We start from the raw sequence: 25,931 nt of genomic DNA, 5'->3' as shown, positions 1-25,931 counted from the left end.
GCAAATTCCAAAACACGTACAAATTCCAAAACACTTGCAAAATCCAAAACACGTACAAATTCCAAAACACTTGCAAAATCCAAAACACGTACAAATTCCAAAACACTTGCAAACTCAAAAACACATGCAAATTCCAAAACACAACGGAAGTGCTCCAGGACGCTAGGGGCAGTGTTGAGCTTTTGTTACCTAGTAACTACACAAGCCAGGAAGTACCAATGACCGGATTTGGGGTTTGCAGCCTTAAAGGCCGCATTTTAAGGCCGATTACGTCACAGCGACAAGAGAAGGCTTTCCCAATTCAAAGGCTGCTCGAAATGCGGCCCTCAAATGCGTCCATAATTTCCCTGAATTTTAAGGATGGGTCGGTGTAGCCTTCATGGCCCAACATATCCCAGACTTCATAGTGCAGTGGTGGTGTGGATAATTTTGCTGAAAAAAAACGGTGGAAGCGGAGCGGAGGAAGTGTAAACTTTCAGAAGTAAGTACTGAATATTATGTCACTTATTTATGCGCAAATATTTTTTTAATGAAGAACATTAAACCATTATTGTTGGCCACATGTCGGGAAAGTTATGTGACATTAGTCATGTCTGTACTTTCAGAATTAACTTGGTTTTAAAGCCTTTACTTTAAAAAAATATATATAGTCGACCTTAATCTTACAGAGATTGTGATGATTTTGTGGATAATTAAAGTCAGTCATATATCCACAAACACAACAAGCTGAAAGTCAGTGATGCTGCTCGGTTTGCAGTCCTGAATATCACGGCACAAGCAGGATTCACTGCACTGTTAATGTTAGCTGTGTTATATTGCTGCCTCTGTTCGGTGGTGTCGAGCCAAACGGACTTTAACGTGTGTTTGAACGAGCTGAAGGTTCACTCGTTAAGCTGAAAGAAAGATGCTTTAATCACAGGAGTCACACATGTGTGTCCACTGTACCATCTGGGAACTCCTCTTGTTTCGTAATAACACAAACACTAAATCCTCCTTTTGTTTCGTAATAACACAAACACTAAATCCTCCTTCTTTTGTGCTGTTTTGTAGCAGTATATACACCTGAGACTGTCACCTGTCTGTCTGTCCTGCACTCTCTCTGTTTCTTTCTCTCTGATTGTGTAATAAAAATATGAACATGTGTTTATAAGTCACACTTGTGTTTGAATCCTGCAGCTTATCACACATTTGATTTCCATGTGTGACGACTGCAAGTGTCCAGAGTGAGGACAGACTGAGGGACCCACTGCTGCACATCATCTGTGAGGCTTTGCACCCCTGATGATCCACCAGGACAAACTCAACAGTGTGTGAGGAAGAGGAGGAGGAAGAGCCAGCAGCAGCTGACAGATGGAGAGAATAGACAGACTGTTCCCTGTTTGTGAAGGACTGCTAGAAAAGTTTAAAATAACTAATTGTCTGTCCTGAATCAGTCTTATTAGGTAATGTTCAAATAATTTTATCATTCCAGTGTTTTCAGTGTGGGAGAAAGTACTCAGGGCCTTCAAGTTACACACTATGAAAGGCAGCAACAAGTGTAATATTCAGAAACCTAAAGTATGTATCAGCAGCAGAATGGAGCTAAAAACAAATGTTTGTTTCAGTTCTATGAAGCTTTGAGTATTTTGGATCAGTAGCACTGCTGTGTTTGTTGCAGCATATTGCTGTAATTGTTTATATGCTTTATATATTCTGAGCTAAGTTGATCTATAGTGTTACATCATATTCTGTAAGGATGTTATGTGTTTGTTTACTTTCTGCCCAGTTTGACCCATTTAGCAGAAGCCAGCCTGTTTAAGGCTCTGATATCTATTCTGTATGACTTAAAGCAGTTATGACATGGTCTGATTTTCTCACCCAATAAAGGAATATTTCATATATCAGTCTACTCTTCATTTTATCAGAAACAGTTATCACAGCTTGTACATTTTCTTTTTATAAATATATGTAAGCAATGAGCCAAATTTAGTAATGCCAGCATGAAGGAACAACATTTGTCTCTTATATATGATACACCTATATATGCACTGTCAAAGATACTTGTCTTTGAGTGAAGATTTAAGGTGATAAGACATATAAATAACTGCAACTTGAATCTGTACTGAAGCTCAGTATTTGACACAGAGTTCATGTTCACTGCTGTAATAGCTAATAATGATTAATATAATAACTAGAATATTGGCCATATTATATTTACATTACCAAAGTGATATGACTTTAGTCTCATGAACAACATCAGCTAATTCTTATTTACTAATTAATCTTGAAATGACTGTTCAGTACAGAAATGAAGCCCAAAAATCATGTTTTACTGTCCTGTGGTCTCAGCCTCAGATACTTATCAAATCACACAAAGCTCATGTAGAAACAAACAAACAAATGAACAAAATATGTTCTCCCTCATTTCTGTCAAACCAAGTTGTATGACACGTTTCCAGCGGTTAGTATCACGGTTGCTAGGCAACCTGGGAAGCGCGACGGAGACTAGACCGTCCCATACAGACAAACTTGCCGTTTATTTTGCAAATCGAGCTCAACACTGCCCCTAGCGTCCTGGAGCACTTCCGTTGTGTTTTGGAATTTGCATGTGTTTTTGAGTTTGCAAGTGTTTTGGAATTTGTACGTGTTTTGGAATTTGTACGTGTTTTGGATTTTGCAAGTGTTTTGGAGTTTGTACGTGTTTTGAGTTTGCAAGTGTTTTGGAATTTGTACGTGTTTTGGAATTTGTACGTGTTTTGGAATTTGCACGTGTTTTGGATTTTGCAAGTGTTTTGGAGTTTGTACGTGTTTTGGGTTTTGCAAGTGTTTTGGAGTTTGTACGTGTTTTGGAGTTTGTACGTGTTTTGGAGTTTGTACGTGTTTTGGAATTTGCATGTGTTTTTTAGTTTGCAAGTGTTTTGGATTTTGTACGTGTTTTGGAATTTGCATGTGTTTTTTAGTTTGCAAGTGTTTTGGAATTTGCATGTGTTTTTTAGTTTGCAAGTGTTTTGGAGTTTGTACGTGTTTTGGAATTTGCATGTGTTTTTTAGTTTGCAAGTGTTTTGGAATTTGTACGTGTTTTGGAATTTGCATGTGTTTTTTAGTTTGCAAGTGTTTTGGGTTTTGCAAGTGTTTTGGAGTTTGTACGTGTTTTGGGTTTTGCAAGTGTTTTGGAGTTTGTACGTGTTTTGGAGTTTGTACGTGTTTTGGAATTTGCATGTGTTTTTTAGTTTGCAAGTGTTTTGGATTTTGTACGTGTTTTGGAATTTGCATGTGTTTTTTAGTTTGCAAGTGTTTTGGAATTTGCATGTGTTTTTTAGTTTGCAAGTGTTTTGGAGTTTGTACGTGTTTTGGAATTTGCATGTGTTTTTTAGTTTGCAAGTGTTTTGGATTTTGCAAGTGTTTTGGAATTTGTACGTGTTTTGGAATTTGCATGTGTTTTTTAGTTTGCAAGTGTTTTGGAGTTTGTACGTGTTTTGGGTTTTGCAAGTGTTTTGGATTTTGCAAGTGTTTTGGAGTTTGTACGTGTTTTGGAGTTTGCGTGTGTTCTTTAGTTTGCAAGTGTTTTGGATTTTGCATGTGTTTTGGAATTTGCATGTGTTTTGGAGTTTGTACGTGCTTTGTCTCTAGGGGCCACCGTACATCAGTCACATGATCACATTTAACCAATGATCGCCCTTGACGGCAGAACGCGCTGGTTACGAGCCGGGAACGAGCTCACAAAGAGCACGCGCATTTTTTGCGGTCCGGAGCTGCAGGAGAAACACAAGTTAACTCAGAGACACAGACTTACTATATTTCTTCCATACAGACTGATGCCACAAAACCAGTAAGTAGGTGTACAGCGTACACTGTAGTGTGTAGCACCCAGGAGTATTATCTTATTACGTACACGTTGGTAAGCTGTCTTGTTGCAACTGACAAACGAGCGTGCTGTGTGTGCAACAGCGCGACAAACATTACCTGTCCTTTTATTAACTGCACAAGTAGTGCTGGTCATAGCTGCTGGCTACCTGTGTAAGGCTGTCATGGGTCTGTAGCTCTGTCACCGTTTTAGGGAACATATTTAGTTTTAAAGTATTTAGAACATATTTAGTTTTAAAGTAAGTTTCCGGGCTTTTCCTGCCTTTCTGGAGGGATTATATTTCACTAAAAAACGATCTAATATTCATGTCCACATAATAATTATTATAATTATAATATATTAAAAAACACACGCTGTATTTTAAAGAACATACATTAAGAAGCAGATTATATTAGATTTATATTTTAAATAAGACAAAAGTTGGATTTTACAGCAGTAAAATGATTGTATCTCTACAGTTTAAAAATGTAATAAGCTTTGCCCTGCACAGAGTGGATAGTGAAACAAATGGAATCATCATAAATACATTATTTTATATTTATTACTCCCCTCCTCTTTGCTTTATTATTGTAGCTCTAGTAATAAATAATAATGTAAGGATTCTGGATCAGCACCATAGTATATACAGTATTCTGAAGAAGGTCTAAAATGTCACTTTGTGTGTGTGCATGTGTGTGTTTTATTTAGATGGATTTTTAAAAAAAATATTACTGATATAACATTGTCCAGACATGCCTGGTAAGGACATGAGGAGGAAACAGAGCTGTGTGAGGCTACTAAAGGCAGTGCTATAACATTTTTCTCTCATCATTTTATTGTAGATTAAGTGCTGGAGTTGTTAGGTGTGGATGATTAAATTATAGTTTATTGCAATAGCAAGTTGTGCCTTGTTCTCACATAGCAAGTGGAGAGTGATATATGAAAAGATGGGATGGAAGGAAGAAGAGAAGCAAAGAGTGATTCACAGGCAGAGCCTAAGCGCTGTCACCAATCTTTGCATTTAGTTATTATCTCATGACACTTGTTTAATCAGCTACCATCTCTCCTATGGACTTTTTAATGTCTACAGTCTCAGATCAACACAGCCCTGCCCTCCAGCACTATCCACAGCAACCCCTCAACAGCAACATTGTACCCATCAGGTAAAACATCGGCTACGTTTGCTTTGCCTTGTTGCCCATATTAGATTCTTGATGAATGTGTGTTGTTGTTATTCAGCCTGGCTCAATGTGCCCCTTTTTAGCTTTAAGCACCCGCCCCTTTAAACCTCTCTGCACGGCCCTGGCTCAGAGCACTGGGCTGTGCAGTTCGGGATCGCTGTCCCGATGTCTCTTCTTTTTCTTTTTCTTCTTCATTTCCGCAGCTCTGTCTGAATCTCCGTCAGAACTTCTACGGGATGACAGAGAACCAATCACATTGTTTAACAAAACCAAGATCTCAAGCTTTACGGCCAGCCTAAGACAGAAAAAGTGACCCATTATCAATAAAATGATGAAAATTCTTTCCGTTTTTAAGAAAATATTAATACTGATAGTGAGCTTTAACCCCATATTATTTTCAAAAAAAATCTAGCTTAAAACAAACAAACACATTTCCTTCTGTTTTCATTAAAGGATCGAGAGAAAGATGGCAATACTCACCCACTCTCACGGTGTCTGTCTTTATCCTTTGATTTCTTCTTTTTCTTACTCTTTTTGTGTTTTTTAGTGTGGCGGGCCTCAGAGCTGTCGTCCCTGTCTTTGCTGAGAGTCCTCTTGCGATTTTGAACCTCTTTGTCTGGAGAGGAAAGGCGAGCCCTTGAACTTGTTTGTTTCTGGTGCTGTAGAAGGTGAGAAATTTCCTTCCTTTGAGGAGTAATTTTCTCTCTCTTTGCCATTACTCTTATCCTCAATTGTCCAGGAGTCTTTACTATCCTGCAACCACCTCCGACTGCCACGAGACTCCTCTCGGTGGGAGTAACCATATCCCCTTCGCTCATGGTCAATGTCCTCTCTTGACCGGTAGCGGTAGTAATGGTTAGAGCATTTTTTTTTATTTATTTATTTTTTTTTAAATAAATAGGACAGGGGGAGTGAATGAGAGAAAGAGGGGGAGAGAAAGAAAGAAAACCAAAGGGGAGAAGAGACGGTGAGAAGGGGGGGGAAGAGAGAGAGAGAAAAAAAAAAAAGAACTCCTGGGTCACCTGTATGGAGAAAAAGAAAAAAAACAAACAAACAAAAAAAACAAACAGAGGAGACAGCAAACAACAAAGAGCAACATAATAATAGAGAAAACAAAGCACCATCACAATAAACTAGCTAGTCATAGATATCAATATTTACTAAATAATAAACGATATTGTGCAGCACGCAAGATAGACAGCGCACAGTGTGCTTTGAGGCAGCAGCCAAGAAAGCTTTAGTCCGCGTCTGTGAATACCCATGTGTGCATACCTGTGTGGATCAGCATGCTTGCATTCCAAAGGTTTCTCCATGTAATGATCTGCTAGGGAGTGTGGGGGGGCCACAGCCCCGTCCTCCAGGGTGTGAAGCGGGTATGGAGGAGATCAAAACTCCAGACATCCAGAGGCCCCCAGAACACAAGAGACCATGGAAGACCAACAGATGACAAAGGATGAACTGAAGCTCTGCCATCACGTAATGTCGCATACTGCTGTTTCTGATGTCATTTAAAAAAAAAAAAAAAGTATGGTTAGAGCACCTGTCGCGATCACGCTCCCGAGGGTGCTGGAAGGTTCGCTCCCGGTGACGATCGGCCTCCCATTCCCTGTAGTAACGTCCAGAAAGGGGGAAACAATCCCTGTACTGGCGGTGGTGACTGTCTTTGTAGTCCCGTCTGTACCGGTGACGATCAACGTCGCTTTCTCGTTCGTGACTCCTATCCCTGTAGTGTTTTTCTCTATCTCTGCCAGAGCTAGAGTACAGTCTTTTCCTGTCTCGGGAAGATCGTTTTTCATTGCAACTAGAACTAGGCTTGGACTGATACTTGGACTGATACTGCTCCTTTAGTATTTAGTCCTTCAGTCCCTGTTGTTGCACATTTTGCGACAACACTGCCTTTTTGTCCAGCTTCTTTCTCTGTCTGGAATATGAGCATAGGCAACACAACCAAATACTTTCATATGGCTAATGTCTGGGTTTTTTTTCATACCATCTCTGATAGGGTGTTTCGTTCTTTAAAGCAGATGTTGGGAGCTTATTCTGTATGTAAGCTGCAGTAGCAACAGCTTCTGCCCAGAATGTGTTTGGCAACTTTGCATGTGACAGCATGCTTCTAGCTGATTCCACTAGAGTTCTGTTTTTTCTCTCTGCAACACCATTTTGCTGTGGTGTGTGTGGTACAGTCATTTCATGGTGGATGCCTTGAGCTTTCAAATATTCTTGAAACTCTTTAGATGTGTATTCCCCACCATTGTCAGTTCTGAGTCTTATTACTCCCTGTCCACATTCATTTGAGAAGGTTCTTTCAAGCTCTTTGAACTTGCTCAGGACTTCTGTTTTTTCTCTTATGAAATACACTTTACAACATCTGGAGTAGTCATCAATGAAAGTCACAAAGTACTTTTTTCCTCCTACCCAGATAGCAAGGAAACATTGAAACAATGTTGAGTCAATATCAGGTGATGTCATTGAATCAACGTTGAAGTGTGACGTTGACCTAACGTCACTCTTGCACCCTTTTTTAACGTTGAAACGTCAGGTTTTGATGTTGAATCAATGTTGAAACCTGACATTGATTCAACGTTATATTTTCTAATACTGTTGACATTGAAACAATGTCAGATTCTGATATTGAAACACTGTTGAGCTATGGTGTTGATTTTCCACCTCTTTCGCACAGTTGCTTTTTATTAAAACAACAGTTAAATCATGACTGGAAATCTACCTCTCTTTATAGGTATTTTAACCAATACTAAACTACTGCATGTTTCCATCAATACTTAAACCACCTAAACACATAATTGTACTTATTCCTCAAATTGGACACCCTTTTAAAAAAAAAAAAAAAACCAAATGTCTCACAATGTATCATGTCAATATTAATATCCTAAAATAAGAAAGCATTGCATGTGATGTAACAGAGAAAAAACTAAACAAAAAAAGGTCAATAGGCATGTTTCGTTTGCTAAATACTTTATTAAAAGACAGTTTCCTATTTACATTTATATGTTTCACAGAAGTTTGTAATTTTTTACTCTGGGATGGGGATGCATGATGTGCGTCCTGCACCACCCAAACGATCTGGGGCGTATCGGAGCCATTTCTGCACTGCTTGTGCAAAGACAAACTCGGACATAGAGTTTGCCCCTAACTGCTGCGTCAGGCCATCTAGGACAAAAATACACACACACACACACACACACACACAAACAAAAAAAGTGAATTAGAGCACATGAATAAGCTCTTGTTAACTGTCTTTAAAACAAAATAAACATGGGGTCCTCGGGCTGTACAAACTACAACCCGAGGACTAAACAAGCCAAAGACCAAAGACTCCATCTCCAGATTAACCGGACATGAAAGTCTTGTTATTAAGAAGGACAAAGTAATATAGCAAAAAAACAGTAAAACTTACCAAATATGCATTTGCAGAGCGCTGTATCTTTAAATGCCCTTTTTTGCTTTGTCTGGTCCTTGGTTTTTTCCCCTGCCCAGTTTAGTACCGAGGCCAGCTCGTTTGTAATGGCATAAGCCATTACACGGCGGACTCGCACCTCCAGTGTGGTCCCTCCAATCAAGGTAAAGCGTCTCACCTATAGACACATTTTAAGAGATGGAATTAGCGTGTCTCATGTCTTTAATGTGTATGCAAGTGCTTGTGTGTTTAATCAACAGGCCGTTGTTTTGTATTTAAATCACATCTGACAGCTATTACACTTTATAGTTACAAAGTGTACATAACCTTTATATACTTACCATTGCCTTATTTGCCTCTTGTGATTGAAGAGGTGCCTCTGCATTGTTTAGCTCCTCAATGTTGTGCAAGGGCAAATCCAGAGGCAGTACCCCAGCATCTACCGATTCATTGCAGCCGGTATTGCGGATGGCTCTGACCTCCTCACGGAGTTCGTTAACAGCTCTTGTCAGGTCTGACAGAAAAAGATAATTTTTTTTAAGTATTTAAGAATACAGACAACTTGTCAAAAGTTTCCTTGTGTCACACACAGATATGTACAAAGACACCAGACAGTATTTTATTACCTGGTATTGTCACTCGAGGCGCCTGGGGAAACCGTTTTTTTGTGGGCTGCTCATCCTCTGAGTCACTATATGTGTACAGGGGATTTGGTCTAAAGAAAAAAAGTTGAAAACGGTCATAAGTAATTACAAATGTGCTTTTGGAATATTAATTCCTAAAGTTACAGTTTGATTTATAACAACACACACAGGAAACGGAGATGTGCAAGAAGGTACAGTATACAAGGAATTTTTGAAGTGCACAAGTGTACACGGCTTTGCATCTATAAAAAGTTTACAAGCTTCCACTTTTTGGACTATATTATGTGGTGATATTGCAGTAAGGAAGCACCACAGATATGTATAAAAGACAAGATCATAAATTCTTAGCAATCAAAGATATGTTTGTGAAATAAAAAAAGTTTTACTTGTGCTTTCTTTTATGACTGGTCTGAGTTTCAGCTTCGGACTGAAGGTCAGACGTATCACAGTGTTCACTTAGATATTTCTGAAGACTGCGTTCTGCTTCGTGAAATGTGCCTGGAAGTACAAACACAATGTATGGCCAGACATAAATTAGGACACGAAAAACTTGTTATTGTTACATTTATACAACACCAATCCAGATGATACCCACCATGGCTTATTAGAAGTCGGACTGGTGCATAGGTGAGCCATGTTGCACCAGGATGAACTCTCCTCTTTACTGTGGCGTGGATCCTGAATGTGTCTCACGGAGGATATGGAGGCCATGACAATTTCTCCCCATTTATCCATGAACTAGGGACTATTTCTGTACCACCAGTGCTGAACTGCACAATGCACCAGTCTTTCATTTTTATCTTTTTTTAAAATTTGGAGTCCTTTTTTGCCCTGTCTAGGATAAACAGGAAACAGATAATTACAATATATTTCATAGTCACTACAAAACTTGATCTATTGATTGAACTAAATAATAAATAATAGCTTAAAATGTATATAGGCAACAATTACAAGCAAACCCGATAAAACAAACTCTTTTTTTTTTTTTTTTAAACATACAACTGCGTGTGTATATGTAAGCATTTAAACACTGAAGATAATAAAATTAACAGTATTTTGTCTAAGTCTGCCATTGTAGGAATTCATGGCACCGAGACAAAAACTTGGCGCACAGTGTGGCATCAAAATAGGCGCACACCTTTGACGCTGCGTTTTCTCCGTCTTCCTTTGTCCACACGTAAATGCTAAAACGGAGTTTTCGAAAATATCCGCCCTGGCAGGCGTCTTTAAAAAATCTCAGTTTTCAGTTGATGAAAACGCAGTTTACGTGTGGACAAAAGGTGCAAACGCAAGGTAGGTGAGCGTGCAGCGTAGAGTTTGAATTGAGTGCGAATCGAAGTGGGTGCTCTCCAATCATTAAAAGTAACAAAGTCATTGAACACATTTATACAGTTACTTTTACGTTTATCAATCATATATCACAGATTTACAATTTTTTGTAGTACTATGCTAAAAAGCAACTACAGAGCGAAAGTCTGGGTCAAGCGCCGAGGCGACGGCAAGAACAAAGGAACCCTCGAAGCGTTAAAGCTAGCTTTGTAAGGGAATATAACGGAAAAGTATGAAACGAAAATGTTTTCTTTGTTGATAGACTTTGTTTGCAGTGCAATTTATTTGTTGCCGGATTGTAAGATGAAAGTAGACAAAATTTCGGGCTCCCACATTTTATCCGAAACTTTACATTAACAAGTTTGTTTGTTTTTTACTGTTATTCAAATGCAACCATGGAAATAACGAATAGAACAAAAGTCATTCATTCTTACCTTATACTAATCGTGGTGCAGGCCAGTGCAGTGCATGAACTGATGCCTTCTCCGGTCAATTCCGCTGAGAGTAAATCTAATGTCCCGCTCTACTGTACAAGACAATGGTTACCTGGAGGGACGTACCAATGTGATAGGGGTGCTGCGGAATAGTCCAAGTGGTAGCAGCTTTAATTTCCCGCTCAACCATAAATTGATGATTTTTCAACGTGATTGTTGTCACCTTGTCAACTATAAATAGATCAACAATCAACGATGACAGAACAACAGTGAATCAATGTTATTTCAATGTCAGTGTCAGGTTTCATCAGTATTTCAAATCAAATCAAATCACTTTTATTGTCACATCACATGTGCAGGCACACTGGCACAGCACATGCGAGTGAAATTCTTGTGTGCGAGCCCCACAAGCAACAGAGATGTGCAAACACAACAACACAAACGAGCAAAATACAAGAATGGCTAATCTGAAACTAATAAATATATGTACAATATATAATAGTGTATGCATTTCTGGATGTGTATACTAAATATTTTCCTACGTGTGTGTGTGTGTGTGTGTGTGTGTGTGTGTGTGTATACACATTTTTACAAATTAAATAGTAAAAAATATATATATATATATATATATATATATATATATATATATATATATATATATATATATATATATAAAATATACAGAGGTTTGTAGTTGGATATTGTGCAAAACAAGTGGCATTTATATACAGTATGTAGTGCATAATGTTGAAGTTCCAGTAGTGAAGCTGAGGTGTCTATGAAGTGTTCAGCAGTCTGATGGCCTGGTGGAAAAAGCTGTCTCTCAGTCTGCTGGTTCGGGACCGGATGCTGCAGAACCTCCTTCCTGATGGAAGCAGTCTGAACAGTTTATGGCTGGGGTGACTGGAGTCCTTGATGATCCTCCCCGCTTTCCTCAGGCAGCGCTTCCTGTAGATGTCTTGGAGGGAGGGAAGCTCACCTCCAATTATCCGTTCAGAGCACCGCACTACTCGCTGGAGAGCTTTGCAGTTGTAGGCGGTGCTGTTGCCATACCAGGTGGTGATGCATCCAGTGAGGATGCTCTCAATGGCACAGTGATAGAAGGTCCTGAGGATGCGGGGGCTCATGCCGAATCTTTTCAGTCTCCTGAGAAAGAAGAGGCGCTGCTGCGCCTTCTTCACTGTTTTTTTTATGTGTACTGACCACGTAAGATCCTCAGCCAGATGTACTCCAAGGAACCGGAAGCTGCTCACTCTCTCCACAGCAGCGCCGTTGATGGTGATGGGGGTGTGTACTTCTCTGCACCTCCGGAAGTCCACTATCAACTCCTTTGTCTTTGCGACGTTGAGGGTGAGATGGTTGTCTTGACACCAGTGGGTCAGGGCGCTGACCTCCTCCCTGTAAGCCGTCTCATCACCGTTGGTGATAAGACCCACCACTGTAGTGTCATCCGCAAACTTCACAATGATGTTGGAGTTGCTAGTGGCTGTGCAGTCGTAGGTGTAGAGTGAGTACAGGAGAGGGCTCAGTACACACCCCTGTGGAGCACCAGTGTTCAGTGTGATGGGGGATGAGGTGATGCTGCCCAGTCTGACCACCTGGCGTCTGTCAGACAGGAAGCTAAGGATCCAGCTGCAGAGGGAGCTGCTCAGTCCTAGATCCTGCAGTTTCCTGTCCAGCTTCGAGGGAACGATGGTGTTGAATGCTGAGCTGTAATCTACAAACAGCATTCTCACATACGTGTCTCTCTTCTCCAGGTGTGACAGGGCAGTATGTAGTGTCAGGGCTATGGCATCATCAGTGGACCTGTTGTGGCGGTATGCGAACTGTAGAGGGTCCAGTGAGTCTGGTAGTGCAGAGCAGATGAAGTCCCTGACCAGCTTCTCGAAGCATTTGCTCACGATGGGGGTCAGGGCTACAGGTCGCCAGTCGTTCAATGAGGAGATGGTGGAGGATTTGGGTACAGGGACGATGGTGGCCATTTTGAAGCAGGCTGGGACTACAGACAGAGAGAGGGAAAGGTTGAAGATGTGTGTGAACACTCCAGCCAGCTGAGCCGCGCATGACTTGAGGACGCGGCCGGGAATCCCGTCCGGACCAGTAGCTTTGCGCGCGTTCACCTTCCTGAAGCACTTCCGCACATCCTCCTCAGACACAGTGTGCACACTGACGTCATCCGCGGTGCGCACACTGTCCGGTCTCATGGTGTTCGCTGTGTCGAATCTAGCGTAGAATACGTTTTCAATGTTGTTTCAACATTGGTTTTGTGTTGATATTTCAATCCTGACGATTCTGATGGTTCAGATGGAAAATCAACATCTGTTCAATGTCTCCTTGCTATCTGGGTAGTGACTCAGTTTGAAAACGACCACAAACGTCACTATGCACTAATTGCAACTTGCGTTTTGTTCGTATTTCTCCCACTGATTTGTAAGGTTTTCTTGATAATTTGCCCTCAACACAAGCTTCACAAAAAATGTCCTCCTCTTCATTTGTAAGGCTAACTCCTATTACCAAGTTTTTTACTCTTTTCAGATTTGTAGTGTGACCTAGGCGCTGATGCCACATACTTGCTGGAACTGAAGCAGTTGACGCTCCATGACAGGTTGTGCAGTTTCCCTCAATATCCAGCTGATACAAGCCGTCAGATCTTTGTGTTCCCATTCTATGGAGAGCTCCATTCTTTCCTCTTATGTAGCAATGAGTCCTTTTGAACTTCACTGTGTTTCCCTTCTTGGCAGCAGCTCCCACTGAGAAAAGGTTCATTGATAACTTGGGAACATACAGCACATCATACATTGTGGCATCTTTTCCATTACTAACTCTGAATGACATTTTCATTGTTATGTTGCCCAGACCTAAAGCCTCAACTACTCTGCCATCACTGAGTTTTACTGTTTGTGGTTCTGAAAACTCTTGGTAGTTCTGTAGAGCTTCTTTATTCCATGTCATGTGTTTTGACACTCCTGAATCAATTAACCATTCTTCTTGTTGTGCATCACTTTTACATGACTCATTTACAACAAAAGCTCCCTCAAATGCATCCTCTTTGTCCTTATACACCACGCTTTTAGCCTTGTGGGCCTTGTATTTCTTTTTAATGCTTGGACAATCACGCTTGATATGTCCTTCCTTCCCATATTTGTAACATCTCCATGAGTCGGAGCTGTTTGCTCCCACTGTTTTTGATCCACTCTGTTCATTTCTATGCATCTGAGATGACATCGCTGATACACTACTGGACACAGTGGTGTTGTCAGTAAGCACTCGCTTTTGTTCCTCATTTATCAAGGCTTGTTGAACAAACTGTAGTGTCAGACTGTCCATCTTTGTCTCCAAAGCAGTAACAACAGTTGCATAGCTGGGTGGCAAACTACCTAGTAGTGATGGGTCGTTCGCGAACGAAATGGCTCTTAGAGCCGGCTCTTTGACGTGAACGACGCGAGCCGGCTCCTTATCGCGAGCCGTCACGTGGGGTTTTTTTTTTTTTTTCTTTCTCTCAGCCTCTCTCTCGCACTTTTTTTCCGCTTCACTCTGCACGCGAGCCTTGTGCTTTACGCTGGGCAGAGGGGGGAGGGGCGGTAGTTACACTCAGTAGCACAGGAACAGAGCCAGAGAGAGAGAAAGAGAGGCAGGGACAACAACATTAGAAAGGTATAGTAATCATCCACAACTATTTTCGGTTGCAGATGATAAAGGATTGAGAAAGTTTATTCATGCAGGTCCATATGACAGAGAATATGCATGTTCTTTTAGTTTTCATATTATAATTTATATTTAATTGTGTTGTGGTTTGCAGTGTTTTGTGTTCTTTTCACTTTAAATTTGTGAAAGGAAAAAGCTGAAAATTTAAATAGTTAAAACTTGAAATGTGAATAGTTGATTTTTGTATTATATGATTTATTTATTACATTTTATGTGGAGTGAATAAATAAAAGTATATTTACGGTGGCCCCTAGAGACAAAGCACATACAAACTTCAAATCACGTACGAACTCTGAAGTAGAGCAGGGCGATATGGCCAAAAATATTTATCACGATATATATTTGAAAATTTGCGATAACGATATAACCGACGATATAATTGATGCGAGACAAAATACAACTCCACAACATTACTAGCGCAAAAAGACAACCTTCCATTTATATTCACTTAAACAAGAAGCTGGTTTTTATGTACATTAAAGCTTTATAAAAATGTAACAGTACAAATGCAAATTCCTTGCTGAAAGTTTAACCAAAAGGCATTTCCACTAGAAATGGGCTGACATGTCCTGAGCATAACCATGTATAATATCCACTTAAGTTAAAAAGAGGTGCTTTGCAACATTAAACTGCAGTGTGCAGTACGCATTTTTCGGACCATAAGGTGCACGGGATTATAAGGCACATTAAGCGAAACAAAGCAGTCAGATAAATCAAACTTTATTAAACTCATTCTTCTTGCTTCCTCCATTTCTGTACCATTGATTCCTTAATGTTGAATTCTCTGGCAGCTGCTCTATTCCCATGTTGTTGCAGTATATTAATGACTAACCTCGTATTGTGGATGGATTATCTCAGTTGTTCTCCTGACTGAAGTTTGGTCCGTTTACAGCATCCTGCCATGCGATTGCATTTGTCTCTAACCATGAAGAACCTTCACGTTAACTTTTATAAGTGGAAAAGTGTTAGTGTTCGTCCTCCAGCTTCACTGTTTATGTTATGCTAACATAGCTGTGTCGCTAGCGATCACGTAGCACATCATTATATACCAGCTAGCCCAACTTCAGTAGCCCTACAAACGTCACTGCTGTTTAGTTTCCTGTCTTCATTTATGTTGCAAGTGATAGCAGAGGTGTACGTTTGATTTTTTTCAGAAATCTCTCAGTCAGAACATGCAATATCATGCTTAGGTAACTAGCGAAACTAGCGAGCTAACTTCCGCTAGCTTCCTGCTAACTTCTAACTCCGTTAAATGTAATAACTTTTGTTTTCATGGATGCCTGGAAGTTAAACTTCATAGTTACACCTGGTAAAGCAGCAATGCTGATCGTTTTATTAAAGATGAAAGAATTTAGACAGTTTTTAACTCTAAGTGATGCTGCAGTGTTGTTTGACCTGAAGAATACGGAGTTTAGGACCCAGATTACTCCCAGATTTAAGAGCATCTTAGTCCGACAAATACGACAATAACAACGGCCGCTTGCATGTTCTGCAAAAAAATGTGCTTTGTTGTGTATCTGACGGACAAACACCAAACCAGTTCCACATCACGGAAGTTGCACCATTTTTACAAACCAATTCTGGATCATCTGTTTCACTCAACAATCGGCCATGTGCGTATGAAAACAAAGGCACTGCGCATGCGCGTTTTACTCCCATTCTATCGCGATATTTCATTTTCCTATCGTTGCCTAACATTATACCGGTATTACCGTGAACGGTATAATATGGCCCAGCCCTACTCTGAAGCATGTACAAACTCCAAAACACGTAAAAACACGTACAAACTCCAAAACACGTAAAAACTCCAAAGCACGTAAATACACGTACAAACTCCGAAGCACGTAAAAACTCAGAAGCATATAAAAACTCAGAAGCACATAAAAACTCAAAACACGTACAAAAGACAACAGAAGTGCTCCAGGATGCTGGGCGCAGTGTTGAGCCTTTGTTATCTTGTGGCTACACAAGCCAGCAAGTACCAACGACCGGATTTGGTGTGTGGTAATAACAGGTAAATGAACTTTTTTTTAAATTATTTGAATATATATATGAGTGCCTGTGTATAAATACACAAACAATACACACATGCTTTCAATTGTGTAATTTAAGTGATCTAGTAGCTCTGCTTTGGAAGTTCAGTTCATGCTAGAAATGTGTTTTGGAGTTTGTACGTGTTTTGTCTCTAGGGGCCACCGCATATATTTATATATAAACATATATAAATAAAACCACTTTTTACGTTAGTAATTCCTTTTGTGCATAATTTTATATTATTGTTAATAATAAATTAATTAAAGCAACAAAACAACCTGAAGAGCCGGTTCGGAGCCGAAAGAGCCGGCTCTTTTTAGTGAGCCGAACCGAAAGAGCCGGATCTCTAAAAAGAGCCGGAAATCCCATCACTACTACCTAGAAGGGTGACAATTAGGGCTGGGACAACGCGTCGACGTAATCGATTACGTCGACGCAAAAAATACGTCGACGTAAAAAAATCTGCGTCGATGCGTCGTCACTTTCAAAAAAAGACATGGCGGCAGCGAGTAGCGGAATCATGAGTGAGGCAGTTGCAGTCAACTTAAATCACTCCACCCGAACACGCAGTTCTACAGTATGGGGATATTTTAACAGAAAAGGAAGTGATTCAGTCGTTTGCCGGCTTTGTGAGGTGGAAATGGCCTATCATAAAAGCACGACGGCTATGCACCAGCACCTCAAACGACGGCATCCAGGAGCAGCTTCTGCAAGGACAAACCACCGTAAGTTTTCAACTTTTTTACTAACGCTAGTTTTTACCCGTTAATTCATCCAGACCGCCCCCCCCGTAGACGTACACTCACTCATAGACACAGATAAACACCCAACCTCCGTAAATGCAAAACTCATTTAAGCTGCTGAGCAGTAACATATAGCAGCTGCTGTTGTTATTGGGGTTTTTTTTGTGGCCCATGCTGGCAAAATGAGTCTGAATGCACGCAGGCTGATTATCAGAATCGGCGAAAGACAAAAATGTGAGACAGCGAATTGGCCGCAGGAGAAATGTTAACAAGGATAATGCACCACCTGCTAAACGTAGCCGTCGTGGACACTGTTACAACATTGTTAAAGTGCTTGCAAAAGCAAAATGACAATGAACTCTTGATTTGTCAAATTTAATGTGTTTCATCCTATTTGAATGCTGTTTTTATACATTATGCTTCTCCAGCTTGATCTTATAAGTCAAAGTTATGCCATCTAATGACTAGAAAGCAGTGCACCAGTAAAGGTGCCATCAGCTATGGCTGTTTAAACATTATCTTTTCCAGCCATCATGATTACTGCATATCATATGTTCAACATTGGGGATTATTATTAACCTCTTACTGTTATGCTATGAAAGCACATGGCATAACAGTGTGTGTGTATCTATCTATCTAGCTCAACCAGATCCTTATCAAATTATTTTGATATTATGCTTTCCATATAATTATTTTGTAATTATTCGAATTCATCTGTGTGCTGTGTGATTTATGATTTCAGGAATAAACAGAAAAGTCTGGAGGACTACTGTCAGAGAAGAAGTACACCATGCACCCCCCAGGAGGTGGCTGTACTTACTGAGAGCGTCTTAGCTATGATTTTAAAAGACAAGAGACCACTTGCTGTGGGTGAGGGATTCAAAGAAATGCTGACCACTTTCCAACCAGGTTACACTCTGCCGTCTAGGCGTCATTTTACAAGCATGATGGAGAGAAAGTATGAAACTTCAGTGGAGAAACTAAGGAATGAACTAAAAAAAGCCACATCCAAAATCTCCCTTACCACTGATGCTTGGACAAGTCTGGTCACAGAGTCCTACTTAGGGGAAACTTGTCATTTCATTATTTGTTCAAAGACGCCATTGCTGCTGTTTGTATATTATTAATTTTTTGCTATGATTTCCTTTGTTATATTTGTTTTGCAAAACATTTAATTTTTTGTTAAAAACAGAAGATTGTAGTACAATGTTATTGTGGATTTTGTTTTGTGAAGGAAGAGCACTTTTTGGCAGAAAGCAAAGTGAATATTACATTTTGTTTGTTTAAAGACACCATTGTTGCTATTTATTTGAAATGTTTTGTTAACTTTTCCTTAATTTTATATATGTTTGCACATTTCATTTCTTGTTAAATGCTATCTCTATTGTATTGATTGTATGACCTCTACAACTTTATTTTGCAATTTTTTTTATTTTTTATTAAAAGGTCTTCAAATGAATAGATTTGTGTTTTTCATTTATATACATAAATTAATAAATGTGAAATTGCTATACAAGTCAAATAATGGGGAAAAAAATCGTTAATCGAATCGAATCGGATTGAAAAATGAATCGTTAGATTAATCGATGCATCGAAAAATTAATCGCTAGATTCATCGATTAGGAAAATAATCGTTTTGCCCAGCCCTAGTGACAATTTGATCTTCCTCTTCAATTACAGAACCTATTGCCCCTAGCTGATCAGTAAGTTCCTTCATCCTCTTTAAATGATCATTGAGATGTTCTCCTTCCTTCATTTCACACCGGAAGTACTTCTTCAGAAATAGCTTGTTAGCAACAGTATCTCTTTCAAACTGTGCTTTTAGCATCTCCCATGCTTCTTTGGGGGTCTTACAGTTTGTTATCAAGTACAGTTGGGGTGTACTTACATTCAGTACCAGCACTGAAAATGCCTTTTCTTTCTTCCGTTCAAATTCAGCTCGTGCTTGGGCATTAGCATCCGCAGCTAACTGCTCCGTCTCCTGTACCATACCCCACAGTCCTTTTGCCTTCAACAGGTGCTCCAGTTGAAATTTCCACGTTGCCCAATTCTCCGGTCCGCTCAGCTTGTCAATAAACAGTCTATCTTCCATTGTGAATCCCACAATTCTGTTTATGACTCCCAAAAGAAACGTGTTAGCAGCTTCCCTTGGCGACCTCTGGGCCCATAACCTGATGTTTTTAACGAACACCTTTTGAGTGTAATGCACAGACACACCAACAGAGGGCAGTAATATCCCTTCAACATACATTGTAAAATTACTATTACAACACATTTATCTTGTGGTAGATCCTTGGCTTCATCCTTGCTTACGCTAACTTTCTGTCGAGCTGCAGAGGCCCCACTGGTGCTTTGAGAGCAGCCCGGCTGAGGGGGTAAGGCTGCAGGGTTGCCATCTTGCCCAGAAGAAGAATGAGCGGAAGCAGATTCTTTAGCTGCAACAGAAGGGGTAGTTGTAGCAGTAGCTGAGGGTGAAGCGCTAACGGCGGAGGATTCTGTACAGTGAGGCAGGGGTTCAGATGGAGTTTTACCCCTTGTGACAGGAGTGGAGAAATCCTGGCTTTCATTAGCAGCAGGATGAATGCTCTGAGAAGAACTAGCCTGGGATGAGGCATCTTTGCTGGAAAAATAAAATACAAAAGCAATATGAGCAATGCTTTGTCACACTGGCAGAGAGGAAAGTCTGCACAGTTTTAAGATCACTCCTCTAAACTTAAAAATTTAAATGCATAAAATGGACAGCAGAGCAATAATTTTTTTTTAGTTCAGTGTTAGGCTTACTTTGGTTGGCTATGGTCATTGCCTATTCCATTAGCAACAGGAGCCGTAGACGTCAAACTGCCATGATTACTGCCAGAGATCTGATGTGGCCAAAATAAATAAAAGAAATATTAATATAATATAATATTAACCATGACAAAGCATCAACATTATAACATTAGGTTATAATAATACATTTTCTACAAGAAAAGTGGGAATAAACATGTCTACATTATTAAATAATGATGGGAAAAGTTCTACTGAAGGAATAAGCCTAGAATGTTTAAAAATACCGATGTTTACTCACTTGATGTAGAAGAGGACATATGCCTGCTGGTTGAGAACGGTCCTAATGTCACTGACTGACACGGACGAGTCATTCATCTGAAACCACTGCAAATTGCTGGCCTGTGAGACAGAATGAGAGAGATGTGACACAGCAGATTCAGTTTCTGAATTGAATTTGAGCTAAAAAGAAGAATCTTATGGTTATATAGGGGTCTTTTTTTTTTTTCTTTCTTTCAATGCATACAAAGTATTTTTCTCTGTTTGCATTCAGTTTTCTGCTTAAATGTGTTGTTTATGGTGTGTGTTTGTTTGTACTAAGCAACAGCAGCATTCAAACAGATTCGGGCACAGCCAGTACCTTAATATAGCAGAAATAGTGTCCAGCATGACAACTCAATCCAGAGTTTACCAGCACAGCATACAGCCTGTAGAGCTGGGGCTCCCCGTGGGACTGAGACATGAAGGGCCGCAGATCCAGATGCTCCAAATACTTCACATCCTGATGACCACCACACAAAGAATTTCAAACATTACATGCAAATATCCTGTTTTATAATAAAACAAAGCATCTGTCATGTATCTTTATGACTTAAGCAGACACTATTGGCCATTTGACTTTGTGATTTTGCCTCCACTGAAGTCTGCAAAGCGTTTGAGTGAGAGGGTGAGCACATTGGCGCTGCGATGGATTGTGAATCTTTTTGAGGCCGTTACCATTTTTTTGCACCTGAAGGAAACAAACATTCATCATGGTTTGGCATCTCTTTGACTGACTTGGTGCATTTGTAAGCATTTTCGCCATCCAGCTGTTCTGGCTTGACAAACTGCTTCAGAGCTTTGGAGACATTTGGAGCAGTCTATATGAACAGAGAGAGAGAGGAAAAACCTCACACTCCATAATGCAGAGAATACATAGTAGCAACGTCACTTTGAATGTTGTCCAATTACCTTAATTTCCAGAGTGATATCCAGAAAAGGGTCAAATGTATCTGAGACAGCTTTGCAGTTTAAACGTTTAACAGAAACAGAAATCAGTGCTATGAGTATCACACAAGCTGTAAGACATAAAAAGACAAATAAAAGAAAAATAAATCAAACCTTAAAAAACAGTGACTTACCTCTGGATCTTAGGTACCCACCAAACACTTGATGGATGAAAGAGGTTGCCTGCGTTTGCCTGTCCAATCTATAATAAAAAGATAAAGCACAAAAGTTAACTAATAAGGACAGTGCAACAATTAACTGATTGACCATTTATTTTTTAGCATTTTGGAACCAGACGATCACTTTACAGTATTCAAGTAGCAGAAAAGACAATAGGAGGAATTGGAGCACGATTAATTACTTAAGAGGCCATCTGCTGCTACACGGGAAGAATTGATTTGATGAGAATTGACACTTTAGGTTCTTAAAAAAATTAATTAATTAATAAATTATTTTTAGGAGTCTAACAAGAAGCACAACACTCAGCCCAGTGCATCTGTTAAACGTGTAGTTTTGGTTAAATGTGCACATAGACTTCGAAGCTCTATAGTAACACATAGAAAAACCTGGATTTTCTGAATTTTGCTGCTGCAATAATAGCACGAATGCCATTAGGGTGAATAAGAGATGACCTGAGGGGTTGAGTGCTCCTGCTCAAACTGCTTACCCTGTTGGCTCAGAAGAAATCTATCTGATTGTTAAGTGATGACGTGACGAATCCTACTTCCGGGCCTAAAGTAGTCTGCGTTTAATATGGCTTTTGTGTTGTTAACATGTTTAATGTTTTGTATTTTCTTCTATTTGATCTCAAAAAGCTCCTAAAACAGTCAGTGATCCCCGTTGACCTCCCTCGGCTTTTATTACCGCTAATCATTTATTTAAGCTCAGTTTTTAAAACCTTAGGATGTAACTACAGCCCAGCCCATGCAGCAGTATATGAATGACTAACCTCGTATTGTGGATGGATTATCTCAGTTGTTCTCCTGGCTGAAGTTTGGTCCTTTTACAGCATCCTGCCATGCGATTACATTTGTTCCTGACCACCGAGAACACTCACGTTAACTTTTATCGAGTGGGAAAACGGTTAGCTTGTTTATATTATGCTAACATAGCTGTGTCGCTAGCGGTCACGTAGCACATCATTATATACCAGCTAGCCCAACTTCAGTAACCCTACAAACGTCACTGCTGTTTAGTTTTCTGTCTTCATTTATGTTGGAAGTGATAGCAGAGCTGTACGTTTTAATTTGTTTCCAAAACCAAATTTGTGTTTTGGAATTTGCATGTGTTTTTTAGTTTGCAAGTGTTTTGGATTTTGCAAGTGTTTTGGAGTTTGTACGTGTTTTGGAATTTGCAAGTGTTTTGGATTTTGCAAGTGTTTTGGAATTTGTACGTGTTTTGGATTTTGCAAGTGTTTTGGAATTTGTACGTGTTTTGGATTTTGCAAGTGTTTTGGAATTTGTACGTGTTTTGGATTTTGCAAGTGTTTTGGAATTTGTACGTGTTTTGGATTTTGCAAGTGTTTTGGAGTCTGTACGTGTTTTGGAGTTTGCATGTGTTTTTTAGTTTGCAAGTGTTTTGGATTTTGCATGTGTTTTGGAGTTTGTACGTGTTTTGGAGTTTGCAAGTGTTTTGGAGTTTGTACGTGCTTTGTCTCTAGGGGCCACCGTACTTTCTAGTATCAGCTGATGTTTGAAACATGAAGATGAAACCAGGAGATGTCCTTACTGAATCATCAGAGCTGAACAGATGATGGAGAAACAGGTTTACCTTTTAGGTGACATGAATGAGTTGAAGGGAAGTTATGAACTGTTTCTGAGAGACAAATAACACCAGGATCCTTTTCTACAGCTGACAGCTGGCAACTGTGCAGGGGCGGGTCTAGCAAAACTTTGTCAGGGGGGCCAGGTAGGGCATTAACAGGGAATCTTACAACCAAAGTTTTCATCTGATGTAAAATGTATAGAAATCATACATATACTAACAAGACAGTGTACATCACTGTTACAACAGCGTTTGTTTTCATTCAAAGGCTTTATGGCTTTTCCTATAATACCTGGCCAATTTTATGTTTCTTTAAGCAAGTTCTTCATGACTGAGCCAAGTGTCCTCTTTTTTGGAAATCAAAATATGGTCACCCTACTTTAGATGCCACTAAAAGCGAAAACATTTAAAGCAGGGGTCCCCAATCCCAGTCCACAAGGGCCGGTGTCCCTGCAGGTTTTAGATCTCACCCTGGGTCAACACACCTGAATCACATTGATTAGTTCATTACCAGGCCTCTGGAGAACTTCAAGAGGTCATTTAGCCATTTACATCAGCTGTGATGGATCAAGCACACATCTAAAACCTGCAGGGACCGGCCCTTGCGGACTGGGATTGGGGACCCCGATTTAAAGTGTCGGCTTTTTAAAAATGAAACCTTAATAAAATATATGAGAGACATGGTGCCCGAACATATAGTTTGAACCTCGATAAGCCAGTTTTCTTTATCACAATATCATTCTGTGACATTATTGTGGAGAAATTTTGATCCACTCTTCTACACTCCACAATATTGCTTCAGTTCACCAAGGACCTGTACAGTTTGAGATGTAGACATCAGGTGTTTTGCCGTTTTTTCTGAACATTGCACCATTTGGCGTTGGGATAAATTTGCTGGGAAATCCTCTCCTGAGAGGTGTAGCATTTTGTTAACACACACCTGAGTGCTCTATGCTGACGCTCAGTCATATATCAGGCCCGGGATAAAGACAACATATGTTCTGTTTTTAATTATTAGTCTCTTCTAAGTCTAAAAAGGGAAACCCTTCTTAAACAGGAAGAGTAGTGGAGGTACCAAGGAAATATAAAATATAGGGTTCTAAAATATAATTTATTTCACATAAAAACCGTCGAGCTGCTCAGTCCCTCCCGACATAGTCCTTAAGTCTGTGACGTACCGCCGCTGCCACCTGACGTCTCTCCCCAAAGCGTTTCTCCCCATCCACAAATCCACAAATCAGTGGAAGTGTGGAAGGTGTTCTAACAAAAGTTTTCTGAGACGTGACCAGAGGGAAGAAAACTATTTAGAAATTGTGGAAAAGTTTGAAGTCAGTATGTATGTATGTATGACCCATGGCTATTGAGCGCTGAAAATCAGAAGCCTTTGTCACATAAGCAAGAATGAAAAAGAAACACTGAAAGTAGTAAGAAGGGTGAGGAACAAGTCCACTGTATGTGATCTGTTTCAGCGAGGGAGTTCATGTTAACATTTAACATGCTAACTGAGCAAGAGGAACTGACCTGAAAGATAGGATCATCGCCAACCTGGAAACTTGGACCCTCGGTAGCCGGTTACCAAGATTATGTGAAGTAATCTTGTAGAAGTAACCACCACCCTCTGAGGGTCTACTAGAGGAGGTCAATACAGCACTACAGACAATCGAGGAATCCAGTATGGAGGCACTAATCATGGCAACACAGAAACAAGCTCTAAGGACAAGATCCACAGAGGCTGGGGTCTATCACACCAGGCAAGACCCCAGGTGCAGGCTGTGTTAAGATGCCTCTGAGACAATCCAGCACATAACAGGAGGGTGTAAGATGCTAGCAGGCAGGGCATACATGTAAAGCTATAACCAAGTGGTCAGCGTAGTACACAGGACCATCTGTGGAGTGTATGGCCTGGAAGTCCTGAGGTCAAAATGGGTGGTCAAGAATGACTGAGCTAAGATTCTGTGGGACTCCTAGATACAGACGGACAAAATGTTGGTGGCTAACCAATCGGACATAGTGGTGGTAGACAAGCGAAGAAGAGCCCAGGAACAACACCTGAGATCTCTGTCCAGAAGACTGCAGTCCTAGGAACAGCTAAGATTCTGTGCAGGACCCGTAAGCTCCTGAGCTTGAAGGATAGATCGAATATATATTTAAAACTTGCTATATAAGGCTTTGATAGATGTCTTATTGAGACGTTGGATGTCTACAAGACTGAGTCAACTGCTTTTAAAATAAAGTTGTGTTTTTACTGTATTACCTGTACTGTGTTTCTGAAATCTGGCCCCTGACATATTCCCTTCATGAAATAATAATTAATAAAAACTAAAACTAATAGAAACTGAACTAAAACGAAACATTTTCAAAAAAAAAGAAAAAAGAAGCTAAACTGAAATGAGAAAACTCACTCTAAAAACTAACTGAAACTAAACTCAATAAAAGCGAGTCTAGAGAAAATAAAAACAAATTTATTACAAATACAGACGTCCTGTATAAGAAGGGCCAGAGTCGACCCCACCTGCTGAGGAGACTGAGGTCCTTCGGAGTCTGCTGGACTCTGTTAAGACCATTCTATGATACTCTGGTAGCATCTGCCTTTTTCTTTGCAGTGGCCTGCTGAGGGAGCGGATGCACGGACAGGGACAGGAGCAGGATTGACAAACTGGTGCAGAGGTCTAGCTCTGTGCTGGGATGTGCTCTGGAGTCTGTGGAGGTGGCGAGAGGAGGATGTTAGTAAAGCTGACATCCATCATGAACAACCCACATCACCCTCTGCATGAATCTGTGAGTGTGCTGAGCAGTTCCTTTAGTCCCTTGCTGCAGGAAGGAGCGC

The 25,931-nt window shown here is 40.1% G+C and overlaps 1 pseudogene; it reads right to left on the bottom strand.

The window, feature by feature from the left end:
• Positions 1-4,601: 4,601 nt before the first annotated feature.
• LOC146622961 (uncharacterized) lies at positions 4,602-24,795 on the bottom strand (annotated as a pseudogene).
• Between the last annotated feature and the right edge of the window lie 1,136 nt (positions 24,796-25,931).

This window comes from Diplotaxodon limnothrissa, linkage group LG11, assembly GCF_057381915.1.
Source record: "Diplotaxodon limnothrissa isolate DT_005_m linkage group LG11, D_limnothrissa_male_GT1.1, whole genome shotgun sequence".
NCBI lineage: Eukaryota > Metazoa > Chordata > Actinopteri > Cichliformes > Cichlidae > Diplotaxodon > Diplotaxodon limnothrissa.
The sequence above is the reverse complement of the archived record's forward strand: the minus strand, read 5'-3'. Positions and strand labels throughout refer to the sequence as shown.